This window comes from Lonchura striata, chromosome 7 (assembly GCF_050655825.1).
Source record: "Lonchura striata isolate lonStrDom1 chromosome 7, ASM5065582v1, whole genome shotgun sequence".
In the NCBI taxonomy this organism is placed as follows: Eukaryota; Metazoa; Chordata; class Aves; order Passeriformes; family Estrildidae; genus Lonchura; species Lonchura striata.
In genome coordinates this window covers 14,238,181-14,250,052 of record NC_140709.1, presented here as the reverse complement: position 1 = coordinate 14,250,052, position 11,872 = coordinate 14,238,181, and the positions used below count along the sequence as shown (strand labels likewise).

Here is an 11,872-nt window from a genome sequence, read left to right as displayed (position 1 = left end):
TCAGAGCAAAAAGGTCAGAGCAAAAAGACCTCATATTAAATGGAAACAAATGACAGAGCCAGTCCAACAGAGAGCAGGAGAAAATTGGCAGTACCAGTTTACTAGGAAGGTTTATGAGGGAAGGAGAGCAAAGATTCCCTTGGAGAAAAGATAAAGAAGCAGATTATGATATATTTTGCTTCATAGTGCTTCCTGAAATGGAGCTGAGGGCATTGTTTTCTGTTTTAATATATTGTGTTAAACATTAAAGGAATGAAGGCAGGGAGTCTGAGTAGCAACGAGTTAATCTGAAAAGCAGACATATTTTAGACTGGGGAGTAGAGGAAAGAAGAGGAACTTTATTGGTTATTATTAGACTTTTCAGCTCACAATGGACAAGTCAATATTTTTTCTTTTGACTGCTGCTGTTTCCTCCTTTGATTGTTAAACCCCCTCTCTGCCTAGAAGTACCCTGCTTTGAACAGAGTCTGCTTGTATTTAGCAAATGGCCTGAGGATGCTGAGCATTGAGTCTGTGGGGCATATGACTCAGTCTGAGCACTGCAGCAGCAAGTTTTGGGGAGGTATTGGGTTAATAGGAGATAATAGCCCTGCTCTAGCTCTCAGCATGAGGATTTGGGGCAGGCATGAATCAGCTCCCATCATCTTTTTGTTGTGGAAAGAATAAGACCTTAGAGAGGATAAATAATGGGATAAAATTCTGTGTTATGGGTTATGAATATTCTGGACAAGAAATTTTAAAGAAAAGTAGTTGAATGGAGATCCTAGTACTAGTAACTCAAGGTATGAGACCTTTGTCACTCTTTAGCCTTCTAAGACTGCCAGGAGTTGACACAAAAATAGTTGTTGGACAGTGAATAGATGGTGATGCTTAAACACTGCAGGGAAAAGAGAGGTCTCTAATGATGAAGATGTTGCCAAATACTGCAAAAGGCTTCATCAAGACAAATATTACAATTAACTGTTGTTACCTACTGCTCCTTACATTGCTTAAGAAGGAAGGACAAGGTTCCCTATACCTGGAAACTTCTACAGGCATGAGGATGATTTTTGATTAGAAATTTAAAAAGAAGGTGAAACATTATATGTTTTCTTTTATGACCATGCCATATCAGATTTACTGCCATGCAGCAGCAGGCAAGAAACTTATTAGGAACTAATACTGCTATCTCAGAGATGGGATATTAATTTTTAATCAATTACTTCTTTGTGATGATGATAGAAGTGGAATATCAAAGATGGGTGAATAGTGTAGCACATGCTCTTGCTGTTCTGGAAGCACATGCTAAGCCCCAAGCTGTTTTTAAAGCTTTCCTTTCCCAGCTGGCCAAAATAAGCTGTGCCAGCCTTCTCCTGCATCTTGCTAGCTTGTGAGCATCTCCCAGGCTCTAATGCATTCTTTATCACTGTGCCACCACAGGTGACAGATGGGGAAGCAAGGGCAGGAGGAAGGGTTAAAGCTTTTGGTCCCAGCAGGAATGAATCACTGAAAAATGGTTTATGATATTGATGAAAATGAGTAGAAATGCCCTGGCAGAGGAAGCAGAATTTGCATCACTCATGATCTGGAGGGGACAACCAAAGCATGGCACAGGACACCCAGGCTTGTCTTGGAAGGGAACTGCTGTGTGCAAGCACCACCAGAGAGGCACAAGCAGGGAACCCTGGCTCCTGCCATGGCTGCTGCACTGGCAGCCCAGTGCCACTCACTTGTGGGTGTCACCAGGATCCAGCTCTTCAGTTTGAGTGTCTTTGGCTTTTCCTGTGAGGTGGGTACCCAAGGCTTTAACCAGCTCCAAACAAATGCTCCCCAAAGACTCTGGTTGGAAAAGCAACTTCTTCCCCAAGGCTGTCTTCTCTACCTGCAAAATATGTTATTCACTGGAAAGAAAAGATCAGTTGCCTACACATGATAAGACTGAAAAGCCAGCATCTGAGGATAAAATAGGAATGGAAAAAGTTTTCTCCAGTTTCAGCTCCTAGTGGAGAGCAGCATGGAGTCAGGGAGGCTGAGAACCAGCCAGGGGAACACCAGCCCTCAGCCTCTCCCTGGATAAGGTTCTGGTAAACCATGCTTGCCACAAATGGTTTTGTGGCAAAACCATTTGTCCTTGCTTTTCAACACTCCACCCAAGGAAATGGCCCCTCTATGCCCCCAGCCCCTAAAGCTGCAATAATCTGGCCACTAGTGTGAATCATGAATACAATGATTTACATTAGTGGCCAAATTATTGCAGCAAATTCTTAGAAAAAGTTTCTTCTTAGAAACTTCATGAAGCAGTTATGAAGCAACAAACTTTGGCTTTCAAAGAGCAGGTGCAATCAGAGCTTCTGGTGGTGGGAGGATGTCCATGTGCATGCATACATACACAGATGTTATTTGCAAACAAATTAGGGCTTGTTTTCCAAAAGGACTTAGCTCCTGATTTTTGGCTTTCATTTGGCTTTGCAAACTTTACAAATCTTTCTAAGGTTGCAAATTTCCCCCAGAAGCTTTCAATCCCCCTTAATCTGACTCTGTTATCTCAGCTGCATAACAGCTCAGTGCAGCATGGGCTGAGGGACATGGTTTTCAGCCTTCTGTGAAAAACACAGGCAGAAAGAGCTCATTGCAGCTGACAGATATTGATATTTTGTGAGTGTGTGTGCACCCATGTATATTTTAGCCTCAGAAAACACAGATCTGCCACCTGCTTGGAAGCCTGCTTTGAAGCCTCAATAGCAAAGCAAGCAACAATGGGAAATGTGAAGCAAATTTTCCCCTTTTTTCTCTTTTGGCCTTTCTGATTCATAAAGAAATTCTCCAATGAACACTCTTGAATTTGTAGAAGCTTAGCTGGCAATGAAAGGACAAGCTAGAAGTAATGCAGTGAGTTGCTGTTGGAAGTTTGTTTCTATTCCTGATGGTTCTTTGTAGTACCCTGGGTTGCATGAACACAGTGTGCTTCACACAGGCTCACACTGCAATCTTCCTCCCTCAAAGGCAAGTCTTGGAGCTCAAAATCACAAATCCAGCTCTGCTCCTGTATTGCAGATGTGCCTTCAAGGGTCACAGCTGGAGGAGAAAGTTAGAGGTAAGTGTGCTTTCAGCCCCTGCTTCCACTGGGCTCAGAGCGAGCACTAAGCCAGGCTGTGGCTCCTTGCCTGTTATGCAAAGCAAATATTAGTGCATCCTAAATTCTGTGCACTCACAGACTCCAGCTTTACAAAGCTCCTAATGGGGCTTGTGATTTAGCACAAGCAAAAGGTCACAGCTGGGGAAAAGTCCTCTGGGAAGGGTCCACCACATTTGGTTCCACCTGAAAAGGGACTCTCCAGGAAGAGGAAGCATCTTGTCGCTTTCTGCTTTCAAGAAACAGAGATGGAAAAGGCTTCCCTGTTCTCATCAGTCTTCACTTCTTCACCTGACTGCTAGGTGCTTGTTGAGGGATTTAAACCACAGTGTGGGACACCTGGCTCCAGTGGGAGCTGGATTTGACTGTTCTGACTTAGTTGAGTTAGAATTTTTCTTCTAGAAACTGTCAGAGGGCATCATCCATTACTGTCATGTTTGGGTTTGGATCGATGAGCATCATCTCTGCCCACAGGGACAAAGCTGTCACTGGTCAGTCTGGACCAGAAGAGAAAAGAAACCTTCTGTGATTTCAGAGAAAGGAATATCTACTCTCTGGAAAATAAGTATGGTAGGCTTTTCAAAAAGTAGCTTTTTTTACTTATCCGTCTTTCTCTAAAGGATAAAAAGCAATTCAAGAATAAGAAAGAAGGAAAACAGAGCTAGGATTTACAAGCAAAAGTAGTCTATTGTGTAGCAGGACTGAACCCATCCTCAGGTTTACATTTCCCTGCTCATCTTGGGGCAAAATTCAATCCTGAAGTTTGCCTTCTCCTCTGCACTGAACACAGCGATTATGTTCATCCTATTCAGATTTCAGACTCAATTTTCCCTTTTCAAAGGCCTGTGCTGTTATTTTCCATCCATCCATTCTACAAGTTAGAAAACATACATTTTAGAGGCTGACTTGGTTTGCTCTTTCCCTTGGGGAATAATAGATGTCATGCTGTTCAGAAAAATGAAAAGGGAAAAAAAACCCTTTCCATGCACCAAAGGGTGTGGGGAGAAAACCCTATTAAAAACCTGCATTCTAAATACTGTTATCTAAAGCTGATAAAGAGGTCACAGACTTATTTTCCTCTTCAGGCTCAACTTTCCTTTAATCAATACAAAAATTTCTTGTAGCTCCTGTCTCTCCAGGGAGTTTGACCAGCATTGTCTCAAGCTGTGCTTTCCTCACTATTAATAGGTAACAATTGTGTAAGCTGTGACTCTTTTTGTTAATATTCTAGCAAAACAGATTTTCCAAACAACCACAACTCTTTTGTCCCTTTCAGGCCTGTCTGATACCTCATTGTAGGTGCCAGTGAAAGGCAAATAGACATCTGTGGAATCTAAAGAGAAGATCTGGCAATTTTACACAGTCCCCTGCTGCCTGCCTCTATAATCTGACAATAAAATTGAATTTTTGGTATCTCTTTAACACTCCAAAAAGTAAACCCCTTTCATAACATGTATCATTTTCCAAGGTAATTTGAAGAGAATACCTTTCACTTTCAAATTGCCCTTTGGCAGCTTTCAAACCACTGTTGTTTCGTGAAAGCTCTTGGCATTTAAAACTGCTTTGTAAGGACGAGGAGGAATAATAACAAAAAAAAGTTCCCAACCCTGGCTACTTCACGTTTGTTCTGCTCTGTCCAGAGCTTTTCAAGTGAGTGGGAGCACGCCGACAAATGCATTCTGAAGAAAATCTCATTTCGACCCTAAATGGTTCTTCACAATTTCCAATTCACGCTGTTGCCATTTTTGCAGGGGTTGATGGCTGCCATTGTTATCAGAGCTGACAGGCCCCGGGTAGGTTGCACAATCAGCACAACCTGCCCGAGCCTTTCATTATTCCCAAGTGCAGGTTCTCATGATATCTCTCTTTTATAGGCACTGCTCATTTCTATTTTGCATTTGACAGGGCTGCCCCACTCGCTCGCTGCTGGGGTGCCCAGATAAAATGGCTTCTCTGAAGTTAAAGGAACAAAGCTCCCACATGTGCCCAAAGTGGCTGGCAGCTCCCATCCTTCCAGCACATTCCAGATCAGAGGCTGTTTGTGCAAATTAGCACTTGGGTAATTGCCCAGTATGTGGCTCCATTCTGCTCAGCTCTGGTGTTCCAGCAGTGCTTTGCAGACATGCAAGTGTCCTCTAAAAGCAAATCCAAATCAAAGGTTTGGGAAGCTTTTGTGTTTACAATAATAAAGAGGACAGTGTTTTTGTTGAGCTGTTTTTTCCCCCTAGAAGTCTCTTTTTATCTCAGCTGGAAGAACCTGAAAGTGTGCTGAAACATTCCCCAAATGACCAAACTGGCCATCAGACTGTGAAATAGGACAAATGGGAAAAGGGTGACCAGCTCCCCAGGAGCATGAACCAGCTCAATGGAAGATAAAGCTCCCAGCAGCCAAGAGCTGTCTGCTTGCATGAGCTCAATGCAGACAACCCTAAAGGTTGATATCCCCCTCCCTTACACATTTTCTAATCTGTAAAACTCCAGCTAGAGGTTCTGCTCAAGCCTATATAGGGCCTATGATTTGATGAGCTTGTTGTGTGACAGAGACAGAACTAAAGGGCAAAAAAACCCAACCAACCAACCAAACAAAAAAACCAAAAAGCCCCCAACCTTTTGACTACACCTTGATAAACCTAATATTTCAGAATTTTACTCTGTAAGGTTTACATAATGTCATATAGGTGATACCTGGTGGATCTGACAGGAGATCCTCTTTTATTATCCCAAGGTCTTTGTGTTTGTCCCTACCCAATTCTCATAGATTTCTTATCTTGCCTTTGCCTTTAACCCCAGCTGTGCTTTCAGCCTGATTTTTTTTTTTAAATTATTTTAAATTACTTATCCTGAAATTTAACTTTGAAGTTGTTCTTTCTGCAGCTAACTCTCTGTGAGGAGAGCCCTGTGGCTGCCAGCTGTGTCTGTCCTGCTCAGAAGTGCAGGATCTGATCTGCAGTGGGTTTCTCTCCACCGCTGGACCTCAGGTCAGCTCTCTGAAGGTGGGAGCCACCAAGTGGTGTGTGGGACCAGCTGTATAAATGTAGTTCTGCAGCTGTTCTGTGTTTGCACTTACACAATTTAGAGGGAATGTGAGGAGGAGGAATCTCTTCTGCACCAACTCTGGCTTCTCTAGATTTAGTTAAGTTTAACCCAGCCTTCGGTAAGTGTTGTAAGAAGTCACATTTCTCCATAGGAGAGTGCCCAGTGAGAGATGTGGGTGGTTGCAGCAGTCAGTGCAAAGGAAATGGGGCACAGACCCACAAAACTACTGTACCAGAAAAAGCAAAAGAAATATGTCTCCCATCTTCTGGTCTTGCATCATGAAGGCAGCCAACAACAAAGGTTTTAATGGTGTGAGCTTCTTTCTTGTTTCTGGTGCTTGGAAACATTGTCATTAAAAAAAGATCTATTGCTAAATAGATCTCAAAAGAAAAAGGAAAAATCTGCCTTGAAGGTAAATAAAAAAAGTATTATGAACATATAAATTAGTGAGCATATATTGACAGATAAGTAACTCTACAGCCCCTAGTAACATAATCACCATAAATATTTGAGATAAAATCGGCAGACAGGGATAATATATTTTCTTATTAGATCAAGAGCCAAATCTAGAAAAAAATTAAATACTGAAGGAAATGGTGAGCACAACAGACTTTCTTTGGGCCTAAAGCACAAGCAGCCAGCTTCCAGGTAAATAAATGCTGGGGACTATTGCCATACTTTGATTTAATTATAGTCATTAGTGAAACAACTAGAGCGAAAAGGGTTGCTAAAATCTCAGAAACAGGTGGGAATATTCAGGTTTGATTTCCCAAGTCAAGCATTCATGGTGATACTGAGTCAGGCATTCAAACCTTTCCTTTCTCTTTCTGTACCTTTGCTGCAGAGACAGCACTGTCTGTGCAAAGGCACTGGAACAGGATCAGAGAACCAAGTGAAATAAAAAACAATTAATGAAAAAAAGATTAAACTTTTTTTTTCCCCTTTAGGTCACAGGACAGCTGTAGAGGAAGAAGGAAAAGACAGCCTTTGCTAAAAATGTCAACCCCCACTGCTTCCAGAGCTACTGCTATGAACAGCTGATGTCTATTTGGCTCAGCTGGAGCTGGCATCACTAGAAATTAGCAGGTAGTGGGAAAGGGTCGTCTGGCCACTGTCAATGCAGGGAGGACACACAGTGTTGTGGCATGCTGTCCAAAGGCTGTTTGTCATGTGAGCTGGAGCCTAAACTGTGCCCTAGAGAAAGCCTGGAGACAAGAGGGCTTTTAATGATGGATGGCAGAGAAAAAGATACATTTGGTATGTGTGGGTAGGGTTTAAGATAGACTGCTACTATTTGTTTTCTCTGAGTTGAATAATGCCCCCCCCATGCAATTGTGAGAGACTCAATTTTAATAAATGGTTTTGATATCACTGGAGGCCAGATATGCTATGAGGATAAAGGGCTCTTACCATATTGCAGCAGCTTTGGTAAACCAGATCTTGCTCTCCTGCTAAAACTCAGAAGAAAACACATTCCTGATGAAGCAGGACATTGGATAAGTTTCTTTTTTAAGCACCAATAAAAGTTCCAGCATGGGAGGGGCTCAGACTATTTCTCACCTGGCAGGAAGGCATGTGGGCTGCAGCAGCAGCAGCAAGCACAGACTCAGAGCCTGTAAACAAACCAGGTAAGCAGAGAGCTCTACACCTGTATCCTCTGCCTGGTTCTCATCTATGGAAATTCCTGCTTGTAAATCTCCAAGGGACATGCTGGAATCCCATAGCCTGACAGAAAACTGGTGCAAGTTGCAGACTCCAGCTACCCAGGGCACTCTACTCACGTCCATGTTCCCTACAGTTTCTGCTGGAAGGCAGCATCAGTGATGAATTTCACACTGTTCACCATCACAGAACAAAGTAATAGCTCCTTATTTGATGCATAAATTATCCTCTTTCATGATGTTGGATGCTTAAATACACTATTCAAAGCTGTATTCTTCTTTGTTTTAAGAGGTTTCTCTATTTTTAATGTGACAGAGAAACTTATTTGGAGAATAAATCTCTTGTTTAGAGGATAAATCCCTGCAATGCACAGTTATCTGGAAATGAGAGAAAATATTTTTTCATGGCCCTTCATCCAAAAGTTCCCAAAGGCCATGGACACACATCCAATGTGGTTCCAGTCCATGCACCATGAGTAAAACACAGTGGCCAGAAATCTATTGTTTTCATGGACATTTTGCAGCAGCTACAGCTGTTGTTTGCCCTATAACTTTTGGGGAAAGGAAAACCTCTGTGCTTTGTGTTCTTGGCCTGGCCCAATTTTTATTTTTAATTCATTTGTTGTGCTGCTGAGATGAAGAATGTCTTCCATGTCAGAATTTAGTTCTTGTTTCACTGAAGCCTTCTGCTCTGTGGGAAGCATTATTTAGATGAGTGACCAAAAGGTGATTCAGGGGCAGGCATTTATCAGCTGTTAGGGGTAAGGACTTGGCCAAGCTGGTGCCATGTATCCCTCTTCCTCCCTCCTGGTCCTTGCCTCATTCCTGGGGATTTGCTGTCATTACCACTTGTCTTTGCTGCTTCCTCTCACTGTTAGTGGGACTGATGGGCCATAGATGGAGCCTGTTATCTCTTCCTGCAGTTTAAGCAGCATAAGATCTAGGCTGAAATCACCATTAAGTGATTTTTTGAAGGAGTGTAATTTATATTGTGTTAGAGGCAAAGTGTACCATGTCCTGCTGTCTGCCCTCTCCCTGATCCTGATCCAAAATAATTCATCTTTTGTCATCAAATTCAGAGTTTTAATGGCGCATGTTGAAAAGTGAAATTTTATTAGTAGTAAGTAGTAAGAACTACAAAGTAATTAGAGCTACAAAGTGTCATTCTCAACACCCAGGTTGTCCCTATGAGTCTGTTTGGTTCTTTTTCCAAAGCAGACTGGAATACATTTAGATAATTTCCAGCATGATTCTGTGATGTCCCTTATAGCTCTCTGGGATTTTACCTTTTTTTATCTACCAATACTGAAAGCTCCTAATACTTGTCATGGCTACACAAGAAATCCTGCCTTTCATGTACAGATCCAAGTTTGGACAAGGTACATTTGAAATATTTTGGCCTTGAACAGAGCTCTTAAAGCCATATACCCTTGAGCTTGCAGCCAGTCATGCTGACAAAGGGGCTGTACTTGACTTTGTTTGAAATCCAAGAGCTAGAATGTTAACTCACGTGAGTCTATCACATATCCTGCCTGATTTGATATTTTGGGGAATGTCTGAATGAGAAGTGATTTCTAAGCTTCCTTCAGATACTTTTAGACCAACCCAGGAGGTGTTTTTGGCAGATGCTAAATAGCACACTTTAGCATTACTATTGTGTCAGTAGATTACAAATATTAGCCCTTTGTAGTTAGTATCTTCAAAGTGACAACAAATGAGCCAGACTGGCACATCTATAAGTCATTTGCATTTTGTGTTATTTTTGCACAATTATGTGTTTGAAGAGATAATGGTTTTTTTTCTTCTTTTATTTTTTTTTACCCTCCCCATCCAAAACTCCTTTAATTGCTTTCAGTTCAGGTTGACTTACCATCTTATTCTAGGTAATGAAAGTCAGGTGGGAAATAGTGAAACTTAGTCTAAAGTCAATCAGTCTGTTAAGTTGAATACAAAATGCACTTGTGGTTAATTCACTCTTGGTAGGGAAAAAGAGATGTTGACAATTCCCAGTGAACACCTAGAGAAGAAATGAAAAAAAAAAAATCATTAAAGCAAATATCAACACTGCAGATAGGAGAAGGAACAAATGCAAGGCACACTCTGTCTCTGAAGTGCTGCTGCATTACAGAAACATGGAAATAGTTCACATGAATTTCAGAAGTTTCTCTCTTTTCTTTTTGTTTTCTTGCCTCCTGTCCCAGAAGCTCCATCAGCCCAGATTATATGTGACACAAATAAATGGTACTGTCATTGCAATTTGCATATTCCTGTGCATGAGGCTAAAGTGAGGTCCCCATAACTAAACCTTTCTAGAGCTGTGAAGCATCCCTGGAAGGAAAATGGTTTTGTGGAGGGAACTCAGCTCTATCTCCTCTAGCACAGAGGCAGAGCTGGGAGAGGTTGTGACAATCTGGGCTGTTGAGAATTACCTTTGTGCTCTTGTGCTTTCAAGCTCTCTTCCTTACCCAGAGGGCTGTAAGTGATTGATAGAGGTCTCGGGCAGAGGCTGGCAGCTGCAGCTGGACCTCAGCAGCTTGTCAGGCTGTTCACACCACCAGCACGTTCCTGCTTTTGGCAGACAATTTTCTAGGATACTGCTGTCTCCCAGCTCCCTGACGAAGCAGCATGGATTAGTGGAACTGCAAACTCTGCCTCTTCAACCCTGATCAGGTCAACACCTGTGTGCATGGTCTTCCTAGAGCTGGGACTCGCAAGAGAACAATTCTAGTGCTGTTGTGCCTTTCCTTCTATGCTTCACTTTCCTTGGCTGTAAGATGAGGGAAATATTTCCAAACTTGTGCAAGCAGGTAGTTCTGGACCAGCTGCATGTGGAGTGCCACAGTGAGGTTAATTGTGCACTGGCTTCCCTAACTTTCTCAACTCCTTAGCTGTAAAGATCTGTCTAAGCAGAGAAATTCTCATTTTCAATTCACAGCCTGAACATTAAAGCTCCAGTAAAACTTCCAAGGTAGGGTGACATATGTAAAGTATTGTAACTGCTGATTTCTCTCTGGCTTGCAGGTGTTGAGTTTGTTTTCGGCTCATTGGCATTAATTGGAATGAATTTTAATTAGTTCCTGTGGCTTAGAATTGAGGCAGTTATAACTAATTCCATGTGTACATGCCAGATATATGTGTATGAGAAATCTCATGATCAAATAATTATTTCCTTGCAGGAACAAGAGCTGACAGTGCCAGCAGCTACCTAGTACCAGCCTGGATTATGCAGCCTGAATTAATCTGAGGCTTCAAAACCATCTCCAATTCCTCCTAATCCCTGGAACCACAGGAAAAGTCCTTCACCATTATACACTTCAGTTTGCCCTCTCTGCAAGGATGTCAGTGCCAGAAGACACCTTTCAGAAAGGTTTTGAGATAATTTAAAAAATAGTGCAATGTGACCAAATACACCTATAGAATAGTTTAGGTTAGAAGCCCAGTCATTATCCTAACACTGCCAACCATGTCCTTAAGTGCCACACATAGGCAAAGTAAGTGGAAATCGCTCCAGGAAAGGGATGACAGCTTAGCTTTCCATGACTCTCATTTAGTGGCATCTGTGAGAGGCACAGCATGAAGGAAAATTGCACATCTCAGCATCTCTCACAAATGGGGGCTCTATTTACAGTTCTGATAGAACATCCTTTCCTCATATAAAAAGACAGGGTTGGGAAGGTGGCCCTGTGTTAATTTTTCAGGCTTCTTCTGCCCTTTCCTTGTGCTTGATTTTTTTTTCAGATGCAGGGCTTTGTGCTGATGAAGATTAAAATGTCTCTGTGACCTTCTTTGGTGCAGGGATGGAACAAGTCAGTCGGTGTCAGTATGGCTCTGGCTTTCCTCAGCCCATTGTGCCAACAGGGCTCTCTCATGGTCTCACAGGGAAGAAGATGGGTGGCTGCTTGAAATGCCTCATTTGTCTCAGTAGGCAGAAGGTGTGAGAGGCTCCTGGATGGGCTATAGCACACATGTCTTCTTATAGGAGCTCAGAGTTAAACATCCCTTTTAATAAGGATGAGACACTTACATTTGCATAAGTGTCAGTCTTAATGGATATCAAAATGAA

At 42.2% G+C, this 11,872-nt stretch overlaps 1 long non-coding RNA gene across 1 annotated transcript in view; it reads left to right on the top strand.

The window, feature by feature from the left end:
• Positions 1-2,211: 2,211 nt before the first annotated feature.
• LOC146766889 (uncharacterized) overlaps positions 2,212-11,872 on the top strand; it is a 50,478-nt gene continuing 40,817 nt past the window's right edge. Inside the window, exon 1 of the long non-coding RNA XR_014956504.1 lies at positions 2,212-11,872. This exon is cut by the window's right edge and continues 21,543 nt beyond it. This is a non-coding gene — a long non-coding RNA (uncharacterized LOC146766889).